Here is a 19,705-nt window from a genome sequence, read left to right on the forward strand (position 1 = left end):
TTTTTTAATTTAAATCGGAAAACTGCGAATTATCTCCATCTATTCCAATATATTGTGCAAGAAAATTTTGTAATGTGTAGACTTCTGTTACAATTCTTACAAATTGATTTGAAAATACATATTGTAAGAACAAAGTTCTAAATTTGCAGATTTGTCTTCTATTTTCTTTAAGAAAACCATAGATAGCGTATGCCTAGCGTACGTAAAAAAATGCACGTAATAGAAAAACGTGCATTTCTTTTATGTAGAATGTAAAAAGATAGAACGTAAAATATAAAGAATGGAATATAAAAGTATATTAATTAAGGCAAAATATTAATGCACGATGAAAAATAGAGATGTTAACAATTTTTAAGAGCTAATCAAGAGATAGTCACACGGGTAACTTTCAAACAGTACTCCTTCGGGACTCATCGTTCTACGAACGCGTCGTTCTTCGTTCTTTTTATTAATTATTTTGAACTTGTCTGAGGTCGGGTGCAAAGGATGTGCATGCACGTGCGAAAGAGCACGGTGTGCAAGAAAGCGACGATTTCCGCGACCTACGGAAAGATGAGGGAATTTACTGGCCGACCTTGCGGCCACACGCGTGCACGATGTGCGTGCAGAACGATAAAACAACTCGCCGCGCGATATCACGCGTCGCGTTACATCGCTAAGATTTATATAACTGCTATAACTGCGAAGGTGACTGACCCATTTACTGTGCCTGGTGCTTGTGCCCGCATTATCTGCGACGAGGGAGACGTTAGTCGTTGCATAGACTTTTAAGTTTTGTGTCTACGATTTCATTTATCGCAGGTTCAACGTCGGAAAAAGTATTGACATGACTTAAAAAAAAAATAATAATATGTTGCGTAGAGAATATTTAAAATAAATGAAGGTGTATTAAAAAATACAATAATCACGAATAAGAAAAATAATTTATATCAATAAATAAAATTGAAAATTTTTTAAAAGGATTGAAGAAATCTGCAATAAGTGCAGCACGCAATTTTTTATAAATGATTAATGCTCATCGTTTATTAACAAAGCCAATATTTTAATACATATTTTACTTAATTAAATCTTATTTAATTAAATTTTATTTAAATCTGACTTGTCTGAAAAGATTTAATGAAATTGAAAAATTACGAAAAAAAATCATAATATTTTACCAAATTCTAAAAAAAATTATTATTATGCTAATACACAAATTATGTAAGACATAAATAATTTATATAGCTTAGTATAAATAATGTAATATAAGAAGAATTTTAAAGATATGATCAATTTGCAAATAAAACTCATTAATTCCACAATTTATTGGCGTCTTTGAGAAAATTGAAATATAATTTATTCCATTTATCAAAACTGAAGATTGATTGTTATAAAAATATAGAGAATTTTAATAAACTGAAATATATGTACATTTGTAAAAAAAAAGAATTGATAAAACTCTATTTTTCATGCATGTTATCTAAATAAATTCTTTTTCTCAGGGAGAGATAATTAATAGAGTAATTTTAATAAATTTATTAATGTGCGCCGCATATAAATTTATCTCTAATTATACCAGTAGCAATCTGTCTGATCGTTGCTATTTTTATGAGCTAGACAAACCCAAACAAAATAATATTCAAGGTTGTTAAGTCGTTGAGTAACCTATGTTCCGAAACCCAGTATCACTACTGACTCGGCAGATCTGGTTATCTGATTGAATCCAACGGATTCAATCAGATAACCGGAACGAGTTATGAGTGTGGAATAGATGCAGGTGAAGAGCCGGTGTATTGGCTGTGAATAGAAGTATTTTCATTTGTGGAAAAATTCTTTGCTTTTGAAATTCCTCTTGAGAATAATATGGAATTGAAAAATTACAGGAAATTACATCTCAGCAAAAAATTAATTTTGACGCTAAGATTTTGTAAATTAAAAATCAAATAAATACGTTAGATAGCTGACAAAATCACATAAATACGTTGTATAGCTGATTAATAATTACAATGATATGCTTTCTACCATTTAGTTCGAAAATCTGCTGATTAAGTGATAATAGCATACAATTAATTTCGGAAACTTTTTATATTGATCTTAAAAGTTTTTATTTAATTGCATTTTTAAATCGATTTATCTCTACTGTTATCAACAATGTCAGTTTATCATGTTACATATTTATCATGTTATTGTAGGGTATAATATATTTCTAATATTATAAACATCTATCTTGCGACAAAAAGAAATACGTGCTATAACATGTTAGACAAAATATGAGATAAAATGTTAAATCGATAATTTTTCTATATTGCTTTATTTAGACGTTATTTATTACAGCTAGCAACTAATTTCTAATTACTCGATACATAAAATTACGTTAAATTATAAAATGTAGATCATGCAGCTATTAAGAGATCGGTTAATTCTTTACATTAAGTGTTGATTAATTAAGACCTAATGCATTACTCGAGGTTATAATGAGGCATCGAAATGTACCAGTTGAATACGTGAATGGACCATAATCATAAGTGATACATCATTTTAAAAAAAGGTTGTAATGAAGTCGGTAGTGTTTTAGCTATTTCTAATGCATTGTACATTGGAAGATGTAATTAATGCACAGAAATCGAAATACCTTTTTCTATGACATTAACGGAGAAAACAATTAATATATAAAATCATTATATATTGATCTATTCAAACTTAAATGTTTTAAATATATGTATCGGTTAAGTGATTGAATTTGTAAGAAAAAAGTTTAAAAGCTTTTTATAAAAATTTTTTATAAATGTGAATAAAATTTGTTAACTTTCACTACAAATTTTTTATTAAAGTTTTATGAGAAATGGAAGAAATATATATTTATTGAAATTTAAATTAAATTTTAATAAAATTTAAAATATAATAATTTAATTTTATATTTCATTATTTTTCTCAATCTCGAAGAGAAATACAATATTTTTCTATTCTAACTAATATTGTTTACAATAAAACATTTCATCTTTCTGTTATTATTTTTTATGTTGAATTGTATATGTTAGGATTTCCAAGTGGTTATCAATGTTTTTTATTTAATTTGTTGACAATCTTAATGCAAATTCGCTCAAACTTGAACTGTTATTTCCATTAGTAATACTTTGCAAAAGTTATTTTGAAAAGTTAATCGAGATCTGCTTTTATCTTGACTGATTTGAGTGGCCAAGTCGTGCTTTTTCAAGGTTTGTCGTGCTATCGTAATTTCGTTTGCCCAGCGATTATGTCGATTCCCACACCGTCGTACCGACCAATCTGGTTACAAATTAACGAATGCGACGTGAATCTTATAAAGTCGCGTCGTATTCGTACCTGTCTCTAATGAGCAGACGGATGTGTCCCGGTAAGTTTTACAGTGCCTAATCTCCTCAGGAATTTCTTTTGACCGCGGCCACCAATAACGCCGTATCATTAAAATTATTCTTCTTGCGTGAATAACGTATCGTTATTCTTGTGCATTTTTTAATGGAAACTTGGTCTAAAATATATAAAACGACTAGCAGATATTTATCAAGTATTATAAAATTATTTTAAAATTTACAATAAAAATATACATATATTAGGCCCATTAAATAATTTATTTTAGATCAGAATTAAAATTTAAGACTTACTTTTCCATACGTACATTTTTTTATATTAGAATAAATTAATGTATACAGTGAAAAAATTTGTCTTAAAAAATTTTTTTTCTATTACTTCGTAAAAAATCTATCTCGACTGCAGATATTTTGTGCGATTTGATTGAAGAGAAATTGGAATAACTGTTAGCATTCGCGTTAATTATCCTGCGCCGCACATCCGCAATTGACGATCTTCTCGGATCCATAAAGTCGTGCGCGTGATCGACCCGTCTCTATCCTCTGTCTGTCTCTAGAGATAACGCGTTCTAGTTTCTGCGAATAAATTGTGCGATCTCATGGAGAGCCTAGTCGCAACACGCCATACCGGAAGAGAGCCTAGTCGCAACACACCCCGATACTGGATCCTGGCTAACGGGCAGCATTCGCTATTCGCATGAATTATGCGCATCCTGCGCATCCTTTGCACAACGCCAGGAGCGACGAACCGAGAGCGAGTGACTAACGGGCGTCGAAGCTAGGCTTGTTCTTCTCCATCTAGCGGTGCCTAAATCACTATGTTGAAAGATTATAATCAACGTACGTGTCGACTTTCGAGCGAGACGCAATCGAGAACCGCACACAATAGGGCGTATTACAGAGGAGTCGGTTTCCGATCGCTACTGAGATCTACACGTAGGATTGAGATTTTAGCCGCGCCCTCTCATCCCGTAACTTAGCATTCGTCCATTCTAAAAAATTTAGTTAGTACATGATTTTTCGCCTCAGTTAATTACTAATGAGCAAATATTAAGTAAAATCAAATGAAAAATTGTCTTAGTCGACACAATTTGTAACTGTATACTGCTATATAATTTAAGAATAATACTTTGTATAACAAATTTTGTGACATTAATATCAGTTACTTGTATCTATTGCTTCCTTTCATGGATAATATAAATGTAATATAAATGTAATATAAATGTGCAAATGCTATATATTTACATAACAAAAATATGTGTCGTTTTAATATAGAATCTAATTATTGAATCGTAAAATTACATAGATGTCATACGAAGAAGTAGTCAGTTACATAAATATATCGTTGTTATTTTTGAAAAATAGCGAAATTATGGTACATAATAACTTAAATAATTGCAGCAACTTTCATGTTAAGATGTGATACTGAAATTTGCAGCGTTCTCTCTCTCCCTTTCTCTCTCGCTCTCTCTCTTAATTATACGTGAACTTATAACTGTCTCAATTAAAATCTTATGTTTAGATGCATTTTAGTTATAATCCGCAAATTGTCCGTGCATCGACGGCAACATTCGTTGAGATCCTGGGGTCAAAAAATAGCCAAGCGCGGCAAGATTCGTGACCAGTTCGGGGCCTCTAACGACGATGCGAGCGAATATCCGCGTGACTAATAGGTTAATTATTTCTCAATTTTATCAACGATTAATCGAGATCCGTAAATTTTCATTGTAACCGTACATACCGGCGTACCGTCCAGCGAAAGCATATTCCGTGCCCGTTGATTACGCCGTGAGACGTAATGCTGAACTCCGGCGGTCAACTCGTTAAAACGCGTGGCGTCGTAACTCAAGACGCTCAACGAAAAAGAAAGGGACAGAGAGAGAGAGAGAGAGAGAGAAAGAGAGAGATAGAGGAATAAATGCCAACGCTATTGTTCCGTGACTTATGGCAGCCGGCTATCGCGGCACCGCGTTGCCATACTATCGGGCTGTTTGCTCTTCCGCGGCGCGAACATCGCGCATTAGAAAATATACGATAGGCGCCGGTACAATAAAGAACGTGTATCCTCCATGCGCGCGCACGCGATGCAGATTAGCATCTCGTTAGAGAATAACATGTGAGCGGAAATAAACGCGGGATTAGAGGAGAATTATAACGGCCGTTGCGCGCGTTTCGCGCGTTCGGCTTTAGCAACGCGCAATCAGGGACCATTAATGAAGTTGGCCGCGATCTTTCGTTGGAATAGATCGCGTTGTCGAGTATAAAATTTTACTACTTAATCAATTGAACATTGTCTTTAAAAAGACATTTACTACTTAATCAGTTGAACATTGTCTTTAAAAAGATGACAATATTTAGTTGATTAAGTAGTAAAATGTTACACTTGATGCCTTGAACTAAAACCTTCAATAATAAAACTCACTCTTTTACGTGATTTTAATTGAAGTAGAATTAAATTCTTTATAATAGTAGTATAAAACAATTATTTTACAAATATCTCCAATAAGCCTTTAATAGATACATAATACATTTTTTTTAGAAAATTAAGATTAGAGAAAGATAATGATAAAAGAATATACTGTTGAGAATATTTTATTGTGGGATTATTTTTTCCAATTTTCCAAGAAATTAATTTCCCTTAAAATTTTACAATTGGTACAACTCTTTTTTTACTATTTCTTTTATGTTCTGGCTTTGCAGTCATTGCTGCTTTCATTTTTTATCATTTTTTGCTGACAATGAGCTTGATTCAAAGTGACGAAGTTAATACACGAGATGGGGAACGTGACGATCGCTATAAACGGTAGTTTTCTCCGTGAAATTGATATACGTCCTCCTCATTACAGTTCGCAAGATACACTAAAGGTTCCGCCGAAGTGTCGCTTGCAATTTTCGTAAAAGTCACTTGCGCCATTGCATCAATACCAAATCGGGCAATCGCCGACGTCAACTTCGATTATAGCCAAACTCAATGGCAAGGTCTTTGGCCTCGGCACTTCAGTGTATTAAGGTCAAAGACAGCAGGCACCCTGTTACCGACTTGCACCGATCTTTGCATTTAGTGTCATCCGGTATCACATGTCGTATTAATAATAATCATAGTTGATCGAGGATGCGTGTCGAGATAAAATAATGGAAAAGAAGCTGGTTCCCTGATGTAAGATTAATGCTGTGGAATCTTTTTTTGCTTTTCAAAATTATTTCTTTTTATTATATATTAATTGCAGTAAATCTGACGACGTGACTTTTCTTTCAAATAATTGATATGATATTTGTTGTTGATGGATATAATCATAGTGAAGAAAATGTATGATGATAATGACATACAAGTTTCACGTAAGAACTCGCTCTTGCCCGTGACGAATGATGCCGCGACACATTATGATGAGGAGAAAGAAACACACGTGAGGGAAACAAGAGAAGAAGACACCCATCGCGGGACACTTCTCGGGGTCAGGGTTAAAAGTGTGGGCGAGAAGCGAGATAAGTCATTTGCATGCGCTTTTGTAACACACCGCGTGTTTGCACGCCTACGAGATGCGCCTGTATATTAAAGATTCTTTCGAAATACTGCGAGAAAATGCACGAGATAACGTCGGATATCTTTTTTAATGAGCTATTTTATGGTAATCTCAACAACAGAGGAAGAGAGGGTGAATAAGAGGGAAATTATAATATGAAGAGAAGATATTTTTGTTTTAGTATTTAGCAATTTTAATCAAATTTATAGTTCTTTTTAAAATTTTTCTAAAATTTCGTGTAAAGTAAAAAATGTTAACAGTGCTGCAAATATCTTATAAATAATTACTACTTGTGTTTCTGAACTTAATGTGTTTGAAAAATTTAAAGACAGAAATGTTATTATAAGACACAAGTTATTTCTTCGGAAAATTAGTAGATATTTTCTACTTTTGCTTTTACTTTTAACAATTTTTACATTTTATACATGTTCTATCCTTTCAAAATTTTCCAAATTAATACGAAATATATGTATTGCGGAAAGCAAGCGATACGCAAGAATGGAGGAACGATGAAGGCACGAATTGCGAATGACAGGTTCCTCTTGGTATGGAAGTGCGTAAGAAAAACGAGCGGTGTGTATTTTTTCAGGATAGAAATTGTAGAGGAGCCCGGAATAGTTCGTAGGGCATGTAATGACCGACGATATCGGTGGTTGAATCGGAAATTATACAGCCGCACGATATACAAGGTACTCTCGAAACGCCGGCTTTACCGTTGTTGTTGCGCGAAGCTCCGTAATTATTTGCGATTAAGTGAATTGGATAGTGTATTATTATAGACGGCCGATTTCATGGCGAGAGAGTCGCGATGTCTGTCGATAAGAGCCGCGATGCTTAAAAAAAATATGTTGTACGGTAGATTGGAGGCAGAGACGCGGTGGACATACCAACGAGGTAACTGCATTACAGATCTTTGCTTCATTATTCTAGCTTATCAAAGTGCTTGTTCTATTTGTCGATTACATATCGCGTGCCTTTTTAATACAACGTTAACGTAACGAAATGCAATAAGTCCGATCATAAATTTGTTTCTCAATATAGGGAAATGTCTTTAATATAATGATATCGATTACAGCGGGCTAATAAATTAGTTTATAATAATTAAACTCCTGTCGTCGTGAGTAATCTTGTAATCTGGAATATTAAAAACAGGAAAGCATTCTCGGTTAATAACGCAGTATTCTGTAACTAAGTTGATTTATAATTGATTTGTTTGTTTATTAAGGGATATCTTTTTATTAACATCTCCGGATTCGAGACTTATGAAAATTTTCAATTACCTTAATTTCTACAGATCTCTCGTTTAAAGCATAGATAGAAAGCGAGGGTTAAATGCGCGGAGGTGAAATTTGAAATTATAGTCTAAGCAAATACGTCAACGCAGTGGGGAAAGTAATATGTTAAGTCGTAAACGCATCTCTTTCAAGAATTATTTAACAGGCGTGTCCAAACTGGCTTTGAATTTAATTATCGAATGACAATATTGCAACTCTTGTGTTTCGCAAAATACTAAACTGGAAAACGTTTTTAGTAACGTTGACTTTACATAATGTAAAACGTTGACTTATTCATTCTCGCGATATTGAAATCAAATTGAAAGAACCGTTTAACTCAGTCTTGCACATTTTGTCATTTCCCATCTTAGCTTAGCGTGGATTGGCTGGGCGTCTAACAAGTTATCGGATTTCATTAATCTTAAATAGCAATTAATATTTACGACAATTATTCATGTAACGATCGACACATGGCAATTTATATGTTAAGATATTATATGTATGATATCTTGTATCTAGATCATTTAGATCATATCATTTTGAATTCCTGTTCTCATATGCTGAACACATTGGGCAGTGTGTTTACCTTTTCATGGCTAGTTCTTCGAAGCTACTAGAGATTTCGTCAAATTTACACCACATTAGTATGCACATGTTAACAAACGGACGGCGTTTGGCGGATGGGCGACCGTATTACGAGACCAAGACGAGATCGGTTTGGTTTTCTACTGTTAAAAATACCGACTTTCATCCGCCTTTCTTTCAAAAAAGAAAATGTCCACTTTGAGAAGGTTTAGTTAAAAACTGGAGGGAATAAAAAATAAAAAAGTTCTGGATATTTATATTTAGAAAGATAATATTTTCTCTAATCTAAAAAATACGCCTTAGTTAAGTTTGTTTAAAACGAGCATGAACGATTTCAGCATGTCGCAATTTCTAAGCGGTCTTTATTAATAGTAATCATTTCTTTTCTCGTATTGGAGAAAGGAATTGCTTTCACATTGCGAACGTTGATAAAGGCCGTGAAAAGTCGTGGGCAAGTAACGAGAATCAAATGAAGGCACGTGTCTAAGCGACTAAAGTCAATTGGAAGTTATCACCGGCTACTATATTGATTTAATAGCCTCAATAGACCTTCCTTGAGTAATGCTATGTCGACGACTGCTGGCGATTGTAAACAAATGCTACGTCAACTACTTGAATGAAAATTGTAAAATTAAATTTTTTTTCAGTTAGACAGAGAAAAATATATGATGATTTACTTTACTCAAAAATGTTTTCATTCTGTTTGAGCAAAATTGATTGGAGTTTGAATCTTTAATGTGTTAGAGTTTACTCAAATTCTAGTTGAAATGGAATGAAAAGTCTCCTACAAAAATGAAAAAATCGAACAGTTTGAAGAAATTAATTTTTTAGGAAATAAAAAGCTTTAACAGAATTATTCACAGTAGTTGAGAAGGAACAGGGAAGCGGATGCTTGTTAGCGCATTATTGTTATTATTAAATTGATTATTAATGTAATGTTGTGATATTACTGGTTCATCTTATAGCTATGTTTTGAAGACTGAAAATTCTATTTGGCGCACAGTTCAGTGAACTTTGAAAGATATATTATAAAATCACACACAAGGAAATATCAGCACGAAGATCTAGCTTTGACCGATTAAGGCATATTCTATATGAGTTGTGTTTTACATATTTGTTTTATATTCTCTCATTAAAAAAAAAAAATTATTTTTAAACCGTTTGTATTCAAATATGATGATCTTCTCCAAACATATAATAGGTATGTAAGATTCATTTTTAAGAAAAAAGAATGTTAAATAGGGAAACGCACACATTCGCCGGCGGGTTCGTTAAACCTCTTTGAGATGCCCATCGTGAATCGCGAGCAATTGGCAGTTTACGTAATCAGTTCGCGTGGGGCGGTCCGCGAGGGGGGTAATTAGTCACTAATTAATATTAGCCAGGTGGGGAACGAGTAATTGTTGCTTCTCATGGACGATAGGGATCGGAAATGAATTTCTGCGGCAAGATCGGAGGCCTCGTTAAAAGTGCGGACACCGGAGGATGCACGCGCGCGCAGAAGCGAGGAACGTGGCGTTGCGAGGAATGCGTTTTGTTTAGCGGCAAATTGGGCTGGGAATCGTCGGATTATGCGCTACACGAGTTTCGTTACACGGCTCGTTAACGTAAATAAGTGCGCGCCGTGAAATGGCCGCGACGGCCGAACGTGGGCGCTACGAACGAAGAAATGCGCCGCGAAGAATGGAAAGCCGTTTGTTTATTGCCGACTTCCCGCATTGCTCCATAAATTAATCGTTTGTAGAAAAAAAAATGGATGCGAACCTCTGGGTCCCTTCGCGACTTAACGCAAAACGTTGAAATAACACGTCAATCTTGGATCCCCCATCTCTTTACTCGATAGCAGCACGCGAATGCAATTTGGCAACAATTTTAGATATATTTTAAGAATTTAAAAAAACGAATACTGTAGATAATTTTTTATTTTAGACATAATATTTTAAATTTTAAAGTTGACATTTGGAAAACTTGAAAATTAATATTGTAACATCAATTTTTTTCAAAATTAAATTTATTATACTTGACAGAAAATAAAAACTAATTAGCTCTAGAATCTACGTCTACATGTTACGTTTCCCAATCGCATTGTTAAATCAACGTTTGATTCACAGGTGCACATACACTGTCAAAAAATATAACGGTACCTTTTCTGTAATGGCATTTCTGAGAACACACAAGGAGGCTGAATACTTTTATCTTATCGAGAACGTTAATTTTATTTCAACTATAATTGTACGCATGTTCGTGTGCCTTTTACAAGATTGAACTACATATAATAGAAACAATAATTTTTACCTCTTTGTGGTTTTTTTACATCTCATTGAAAAATTTCATACAAAAAAATGACGTATTAAATTGTATTTTTAGTTTTATGTTGTCATCAAAATCATTTACATGGATGTTCCAATCGCAAGTCAATTTATATACCTAGATAAATGTTCACATTGTATACATTTTAAGGTAGATAATTGATTATATATTACACTGAACTTTTAGCGTATACTTCAGATATAGTATTATCATAAAATGTTCATTTATATGTAAATTATTTTTATTTACTTATTTTTTTATCCAAGGAGAGAGAAACATCAAACTGCACAGCGAAAAAAATAAGATAAGATAAAATTAGGGATAACATTTGTGTTTCTTTTTTCCATTTTACATCGTAACACGCACGCGACATAATGGCCTGATAGAAATTGCTGAAATTCCTAGAATATTGCCAAAGAACATTAACATGATAGCACGTCGTATGTTACATCCAAATCGCATTATTTGCATTTGACTATTCACGTCACGAACACGCCAACAAAATAATTTATCGCAGTTGATTTATTAAAATGGCATCAAATTTAAAAAAAAAATTTGTCGATTTGTATTAATTCGTAACATTCTCTTTTTTATGATTCTATCGACCTTCTCTTTAAAGTGGTCTGGTCTGACATGCATTCGCAATATTTGTGTCTTCGATACTTTATATTTAACAAATATTTTTCGTGATTAATTTAAAAAAATCCGCGTTTTATTCAATAAAAAAAGGATAAAAAAATAAACGCGATGATACTTGATTATAAAATTACATTTTCTCCTCTTTGCAGACGAAGGATTCGAGGTAGCTCGCATTACGTTTACTCCGAAATGCGTGCGGCAATGCATTTTACTTTGTTTGAAATTTCTCAGTAGGCAGGTATCTTCTTGCAGCAGAAACAATTACGTGCAGCTAATGACGTAACATCGTCGCCAGGTAACCGCGTGCAAATACGAAATAGCAAGTGTCCAATAGCAATGTGCAGCGATGCTGTTATCTCGTGTTTGCATTGACATTTACTCGAATAATTATCGTGATTGCCAACTAGGTCACGTTCTTTACGTTTCACATATGTTATATATAATTTGTTGATCTTGATTACTGTTTTTTGTCACGCAGTTGTCTCTGCTCATGCATTTTAATTTTGCCTTTTGAGTTTGGTGTAGAAATAATTAAAAATTTCCTAGCAGGATTGAAGTAAGTTTATGATTTGTTGTTTCGTAAATTTTTATTTCAAGTTATTGATGTGGGATTATTATGATTTGTCCTTTTAAATGAGTTTATGGGAGTGAATCTTAGATACTATTTAAACTAACTTTATTCCTGCTCTGAGCTTTCTAATCGTAGTCTTCCGATTAAATTAGGCTCTCGTACCTTTCTCATTTCATAGCACCCATTAAATTATCCAATTTCCATGAAATCCTTTTAATGTCCGATCGTCAGGCATAAATCGATTCGTTCTACACAAATCGATACACGACACGAATTATTCATGTTTCTGCTGGCCACTTTTAATCCTTTCGGACACAGTAGAGTGCACAACGGAAGAATTCTCTCACGGAAGAATTGTTGTCACATAGGTAGCTTTGCGGTTTCGCGTACTCTCAGCGTCGAAATCATTTTCACTCTATGGAACGATCCAATAGAGATTGCGATAGTCAAAGTTAAATTTCTTAAAATTGTGTCATGTATGAAAGTGTAACAAATTTGAGGATGTTGGAGAAAATAGAGAAAAGATAGTAAACTTGAATAATTATTAATGTAATTTATCTCGAATATCTTGAATTTTTAATATTGAATTTCATGAGATTTCTGAAATTCTTTGAAACTTTTATTTGAATCTTTATACGAAGAAAATAATTATCATTCTTAATTGATATTTTAGCATATTTACTCGTCATTAAATTATGTACTTAATGATTGAAAAACTGAATAACTTTGTTAAATTGTGCATCTGGTCAACTGATTATCAATCATTGCCAGAACATGATTACTTAGATATACGAAAATTATCTATTAGTTTTAATTATATGTGGTTCAATTATTTGTATTATTTTTCTTAACATGTATATATCTACATAACAGAGATTCGATATTAAATGAAAATATTGAATTTGATAAGAGTTTATATTGAAATTGTTATTAAAATTGTAATAAGTATTGAAGAGTAAACAGCAAATTATGTTTAAAACATACACAAATTTACCTCTATGAACGATTTGCGATTTAAAAGAAAGAAAATATACGTTTCATGTAACATATGTGTTCTATACTTTCTAGTAACAAGCTCTGAGAAAGGCAATGACAAAGAAACTATGGTCTCCTTACACAATTTTAATTATGCTATAAAAGAAGCCATTATCTGACTTCTGTATTACTTGGAAGTCTGTCGAAGATCGACATGTAAACCTGCTGTTTCACGCGCAGCGACGTAATAACGCAACTCGACGTCGCCCGCGGCGCCGATGTGCTTGGCACCTGCTCATCATCGTCTACATGGCGCTTCCGGGAGGAGCGGCGCGCGACTATCGCGAAAATGATGCCGAGGGCATGCGACGAGCGCGCACAAAGTGTGGGAGATCGGGGAGGATCGGTACAACACGGGAAACGTCACGGGGCAACTGATCGCGTGCACGCGCGTGAACAATTCGTCTTCGTCCCGCGCGTGATCGCGCGGGTGTCTTCCTCGCGCGCGCTAAGCGACGACACACGGCGCGGGCGCTCTGCTCTCTCTATCAGCTGGACAGGTGATTAGAATAAGGTCTTATCAGCGTGAGCGTGCGCGGGGTACTGAATCGCGGAACGGGGTATATCCAGTGCCCGTCCGGGCCCCTCCTCGCAGTACGTACTCCAGAGTGGAGGGACAGGTGCCTCGGTGCTTCTGTCTGTCTGTCTGGGACCGCCGTCGCCTTGGTCGCTTACTTGCACCGCGGTACGAGCGACAGACGTTCGTCAAAGTGCCGTGGAGAACCTAACGGGCGGCCGGCAATACCTCGAGAAATTTAATGTCTAGAGATGTGTGATATTTAAAAGGCGTATATGCTTTTTAATTTGGAAAATTAAGATAAGCGTTCCAGTGACCGTACATGTGTCTGTTATCTAGACACTTAAACTTATTATTATTAATAATCTTAAATGTATGTTTTTGTAGCGTATAAAATTTAATTGTAAAATCTTAAAATATTGTATAATTTATAACGTAGATCAGTTAAATGTTATAAAAGTTAACGCGAAAAAAATTCATTTGTATAATTAAAATTTTTTAAGAAACATGTACATGTCAAGATAATTTTTTGCAGATTTTTTATTTTATGGACGTTACATAGTTTTGATTAAGAACAAGTATTTGGGACAAACATTTAGGATATTAAAGACAAAACGTTATATAAGTGTTCTGAATATTGATTTATTCAAGCGCTCTTCACAAATTTTTATTATTTTTAGAATAATTTGAAAATTTTTTCGTATTTTTGTTGTAATGATAATGTATTTTATATTTTAGTTTTTTTATATAATTAGAAAAAAATGCGTAGCACCGATATAAATCAATGCTAAACAAAATTTCATTGATTTTGGGGGTTGGATCATGATTTAAAACTTGCCATTGCTACAATAAAATTGTTTCGCATCATGCAATTCGATCTGAGATCGAGTATATTCACATTCCGAATTTTAACACTGAGTACGTGACAATTTTAATCCCCATCGAACGAAATATTGTATACGATCTCCGTAATACGATCACCCAAATCGCGAAATCAACATCGAAATTGAAGTCTTCGCTAATATCCATAATTAATAAAACCAAAAGATAAAGAAAATGTATAAATCGCTTCTCACGTTTGACAGCTTTCACATTCAGCATATATATGTATTATATTAGTAAATGCGACATGCGAGGAGGTGTCGAACTGAATCGAACTGACGCTGAGTCGGTGGGTTGTCATTCGTTGTAACAAAATGTTCAATTAAGTCGAAGTGAACTGAAGTAATGCGAACAAACGGGGTCTTAAAGCTTGTTAAATGGGATCGACGCGACGGGTTATTATTGTTCCGTCAAGAATCAAAGAAGCGTGGTACGTACGGGCCGGTTTAACACCCGTTGTGCGGTGCAATTAGCGATTGCGCTCGAACCGCAGCATCTACCTGTAATTTTCGTGCACACCGAGTACGGACGTTTATCCCGAAGGGTATCGACTCAGAGCCGTTACTGTTTGCATCCGCAAACTATTCCGAGAGCTCGCTCGATTGGTACCGGACCCGGCGCGTACTTTAAAATGAGGAGAAGAAAATAAATGTTAAATATAAAAATATTAAATATGAATTTTTTAATTAGTTTATCAAAAAATTTGAAGAGTATAGTATAATACACTGTTCTTCAAAATTAAGAATTTCCGAGAATTATTGCTAATACGTGTTAAAAGAATACAAGTTTTAGATTTTACATGCTAGATTTTTTACGCTCATCACTCATCCTTGCTACCGTGATCCTCTTGTCCCCTCTCTCTTTTCGCGAGTAAGAGCATTGCGGCATAAATCAATATCCATTATAAGGATAATTGTATCCCGCGGAAAGAATCTCGCGGCGCCAACGAAGAATCTCGCCTATTCTGACGCGGTAAATGCTAAATGAAGCGCACCTGTTCACGCACACGCACACGCACGCGGATGCACGCCGAGCGGCCGAACGCGCTCGCCTTATTATCCCCGTTTGAGGGCCCCGTCCTACGAGTCATGCCAGATAAACCTGTTATATCTTTTCCGGATCTGGTTTCGCGACGGCGAGCGCGAATGCGAGCGGCGTACATTAAACAATCGGAATTTATAATGCACGGGAGCGAGCACGGCCGGGCGTTCCGTCGCCGATTTTTCACGCACGCTCGCCGTCCTCGTCGCATCATAATTGGCGTCATCGTGTCATTCCTTCCGCTTTGTTATTATCGTTAATCCGCAATTGATACGAAGCAATCTTCAAAACATCCTGGAATCGGTAGTTAGGTGCCATCGCCGGTGTCTTTTATTTTAATTTTTCGAGCAAATATATATTTTTTCTTCCCCGTTACCTTTCATACTTTCCGCGTTTTAAGTCGCGAAAATACATATTTATAGGCAGTTATAGGCAGAACGTAAAAAAAATCTTGAGAAATGTATGTTTAATAATCCCAAGCAAAGGAAACAGAATATTACTGTGCCCCTAAATGGTCTTACAAAGAAACAAGAAAAGTACTTTTTCTTTCATTTCTTTTATTTCTCATCTGTAACAATCACATTATTGATAGTCTCTTAGAATGAAAAAAATGATTTAATTGAAGTATTAATATATAGTACATTTTTACTCTCTAACATAAAGTTTCTGAAAATTTTTTTAGTGCAATATTTTCATTACCGAATTACTTTATCAATAGATGTGGAACTATTTTATTAAAACGAGAAGATTAATGTGCCTAATTTCTAGCATGTTTGTTTCTTCTTTTCCTATTGGACGATCCACAGTTCAGCTGACTAGCTTAATGACCACTGGCGGAAAAACGGCTCATTTTGTTTGATGCACCTCGCAATATGCTCCAGTTCAGTCACCGGCATCGCTGTCAATTGTCCCGTGGGCGGCTAATTGTTCCGTCACATTAGGAATAATAATGGACGTATTGGGTGTCAGCCGATAGATCCCAGTGTATCTCGAAACCTCTTATTTCTCAGCCTTCCCAAGTGACAAAGCGGCCCGAGTGCAGACTTATATCAAAGCTTGCAGGTTTTTATTTAATGCCATCATTAAATAATATTTCTCAAATTACATTTAAGTTTTTTAATTAAGAAAAAAATGAATCTCGCACACTTTATTATGTCAAACACACAATGACAATAGTAAGGACATCGATCAAGAAAGTGACAATGTTTTTTTTTTATATGTTTAAAATTAGCTTTGGATTTTTAATCTGAAATTGTAATAATAAAACACATAATTTATCATTACACAAGTACGTAGGCATTACACGCAGAATAATAAGTTTTTAAATCTTAATTTTATGAACTACTTTAAATTTTATCTTACAATCCGGGAAATATACATACAATTTCTTGCAATAATTTATTATCATTACGTATAGATGATGAAACTGACACAATTAAGAAAAAAATAGAAAATTTGTTAATTTAATATAATTTTTGCTTTATAACATGTTGCTATAAGTAGTTGCGAAATGTAATTGTGAATTAATCGCAAAAACAGACAAAGTGTTCTAATAAGCTCTCCAGCAGCTTAACAAATAAGGAATTCAAAAAATTCTATGAATATATTAGGAAACGTGAGATGGAGTCGCAAGAGTAGTTTATTATCACCGTGTATTATCACCATATTAAGAGAATAAAATATCTCTAAGCTATTTAAACCGCCATCGGGTAGCTCTAGTTTTTTTCGTCTGTCACTCCCTTGTGGCTCATACAGTCGGTTTAACGCGTTTTGTGAATGCATCTCTCTTAACATCTACCGCCTGTCGTTCGAAAAGAAAGAATCTCGCGTCACAGCCGTTAATCCTATTGCTATTTCACGTTTATACGTTTTCTGTTTGTTAACTACCAATGATCGCTGCCATCCAGATGCTCTAATACTTTTTTGACACCTACATTAAGATCTTCACGATTGAAGCAAACTAGCAATTACCTTGGATCAAATGTCAAGTAAAATTAAAGCAATTACTAAGTTAATGCTTCACTAATTTTATCGGCAAATAATTGTAAGATAAGATAACGGATGAAAGGTTGAAATATATGTTTATTTTTTTTATTTGATAATGTTTTTTGATATTGCTTAATAGAATGAGCATATGATTAATTCTTAACGAATAGATAAATACAATTAATTGAGAATTAATTTGTGTAGTATAAACTGACGTAGTTTTTTATATTGACAAATTAACTGACTATTGTTTAAAATCTTTCAGATTATTTTGAATCTCCATGTCTATATATTTTTTAATATTTATACAAATTTTTTAGTTATTTTACTTTTATGTTTTTTTTTATTTATTTATTATGTCAATGTTTATTATTATTGTGTTTTTATTATTAAAATATTTTGCATTTATAATTGAAAAATTCAAGGAGGAATGTATATTTTATTTGTGCGTAATTTTTTAATTAATAATCTTTTTGTCAATTTTTAATAATATTTCTCTTGGTTTTAAAAAATTCTAATTATTAGTAACAAAATTATATTTGATATTTTTTTATTGCATTGTCGATCTTTCCTATGTTTTCTTGTTTTGATAATCTAGAGATTTTTTTAGTCGACAGAAGAGAATATTACATGTTTCTATCGATAGAAAAGATTCCTGTTTACAGCGAGAGAGAGTTGATACATCAAAAATAACGTATAATATTCCTCTAATAATAAAGGCATAAAATGTATTCTATCTTTATTTATAATTTGAAAAAATATACAAACATTGTATTTCAAATAATTAAAAAAATAGTTCTATATTTAATTTAATGAGTCACAATTTTTTTATTTTTGCTTTTCAAGATATTTTTATACCGTAATAATATTTTTATGTTGAAATAATTATTTTGTATTATTTTTATTAAACAATAGTTTATAATTATTTTAGTCAGTGTCAATCGATAAAGATTTATATATATGCGATATAAAATATATTGTCGCAACATTCTCTAATTATTTTTGATAAATCCGATTTTGTATACATACTTAAAATGTTATGTTTATATTAAAACTTCATAATTAATATTTTTTTAATAATATAAGGATATATTATTAACTAGCTATGCCCTGCCACGCGTTGCTGTGGCTTTCTATTTTTATGCTACGTTTTTTTTTCAAATTTTTTTTGCTTTCGTTGTTTAACTTTCAAGAGCCTTACTGTTGCTCTTTTTATTTTATTTTTGAATAAGCATTTATCTATCTTTAATAAATTTAATATTCATTTATTCACGTACTTCTAACTTTTTTTTTTCTAAAAGCTGCCATGGATTTAGAAATCCATTCAAAAGACTGTTTTAAATAAGTTCTTTTTTTTTTTAAATAAAATAACAGCCATCTTAATTTTTCTTATTACCTTAATTTAAACACAATAGAAACATTCTTCGCTTCTCCCGGTCTCTCCCGGTCTCTCCCCGTCTCTCCCCGTCTCTCCCCATCTCTACCCGTCTCTCTTCGTCTCTCCCCGTCTCTCCCCGTCTCTCCCGGTCTCTCCCCATCTCTGCCCGTCTCTCCTTGTCTCTCGCGGTCTCTCCCGGTCTCTCCCCGTCTTTACCCGTCTCTCCCGGTCTCTCCCCGTCTCTCCCCGTCTTTACCCGTCTCTCCCGGTCTCTCCCGGTCTCTCCCCGTCTCTCCCCATCTCTACCCGTCTCTCCTCGTCTCTCCCGGTCTCTCCCCGTCTCTCCCGGTCTCTCCCCGTCTCTCTCCATCTTTCCCCGTCTCTCCCCGTCTCTCCCCATCACAATGTGTCAAAATTTCAATAATATTAATGAAAAACTATTTCTTACACTTAAATTATGGCCATCATTTTTGAAACACCGGTATATCCAAAATCAAACCCCATAAAGACACTCCCGTTTTCGAATGCAACATTGTGTCAAAATTTCAAGTCCTGCCATTGATTCTAAATTGTCATATACACGCTAAAAGAAACATTCTCAAATTAAAGGCCTGCATTTATGAAACGACCATAATAAATC

At 34.0% G+C, this 19,705-nt stretch overlaps 1 long non-coding RNA gene across 1 annotated transcript in view; it reads right to left on the reverse strand.

Moving 5' to 3' along the window:
• LOC114255353 overlaps positions 1–18,016 on the reverse strand; it is a 57,114-nt gene extending 39,098 nt beyond the window's left edge. Inside the window, exon 1 of the long non-coding RNA XR_003626638.2 lies at positions 12,389–18,016. This is a non-coding gene — a long non-coding RNA (uncharacterized LOC114255353). The remainder of the gene's footprint in view (positions 1–12,388) is intronic.
• Between the last annotated feature and the right edge of the window lie 1,689 nt (positions 18,017–19,705).

This window comes from Monomorium pharaonis, chromosome 10 (genome assembly GCF_013373865.1).
Source record: "Monomorium pharaonis isolate MP-MQ-018 chromosome 10, ASM1337386v2, whole genome shotgun sequence".
Classification (NCBI taxonomy): domain Eukaryota; kingdom Metazoa; phylum Arthropoda; class Insecta; order Hymenoptera; family Formicidae; genus Monomorium; species Monomorium pharaonis.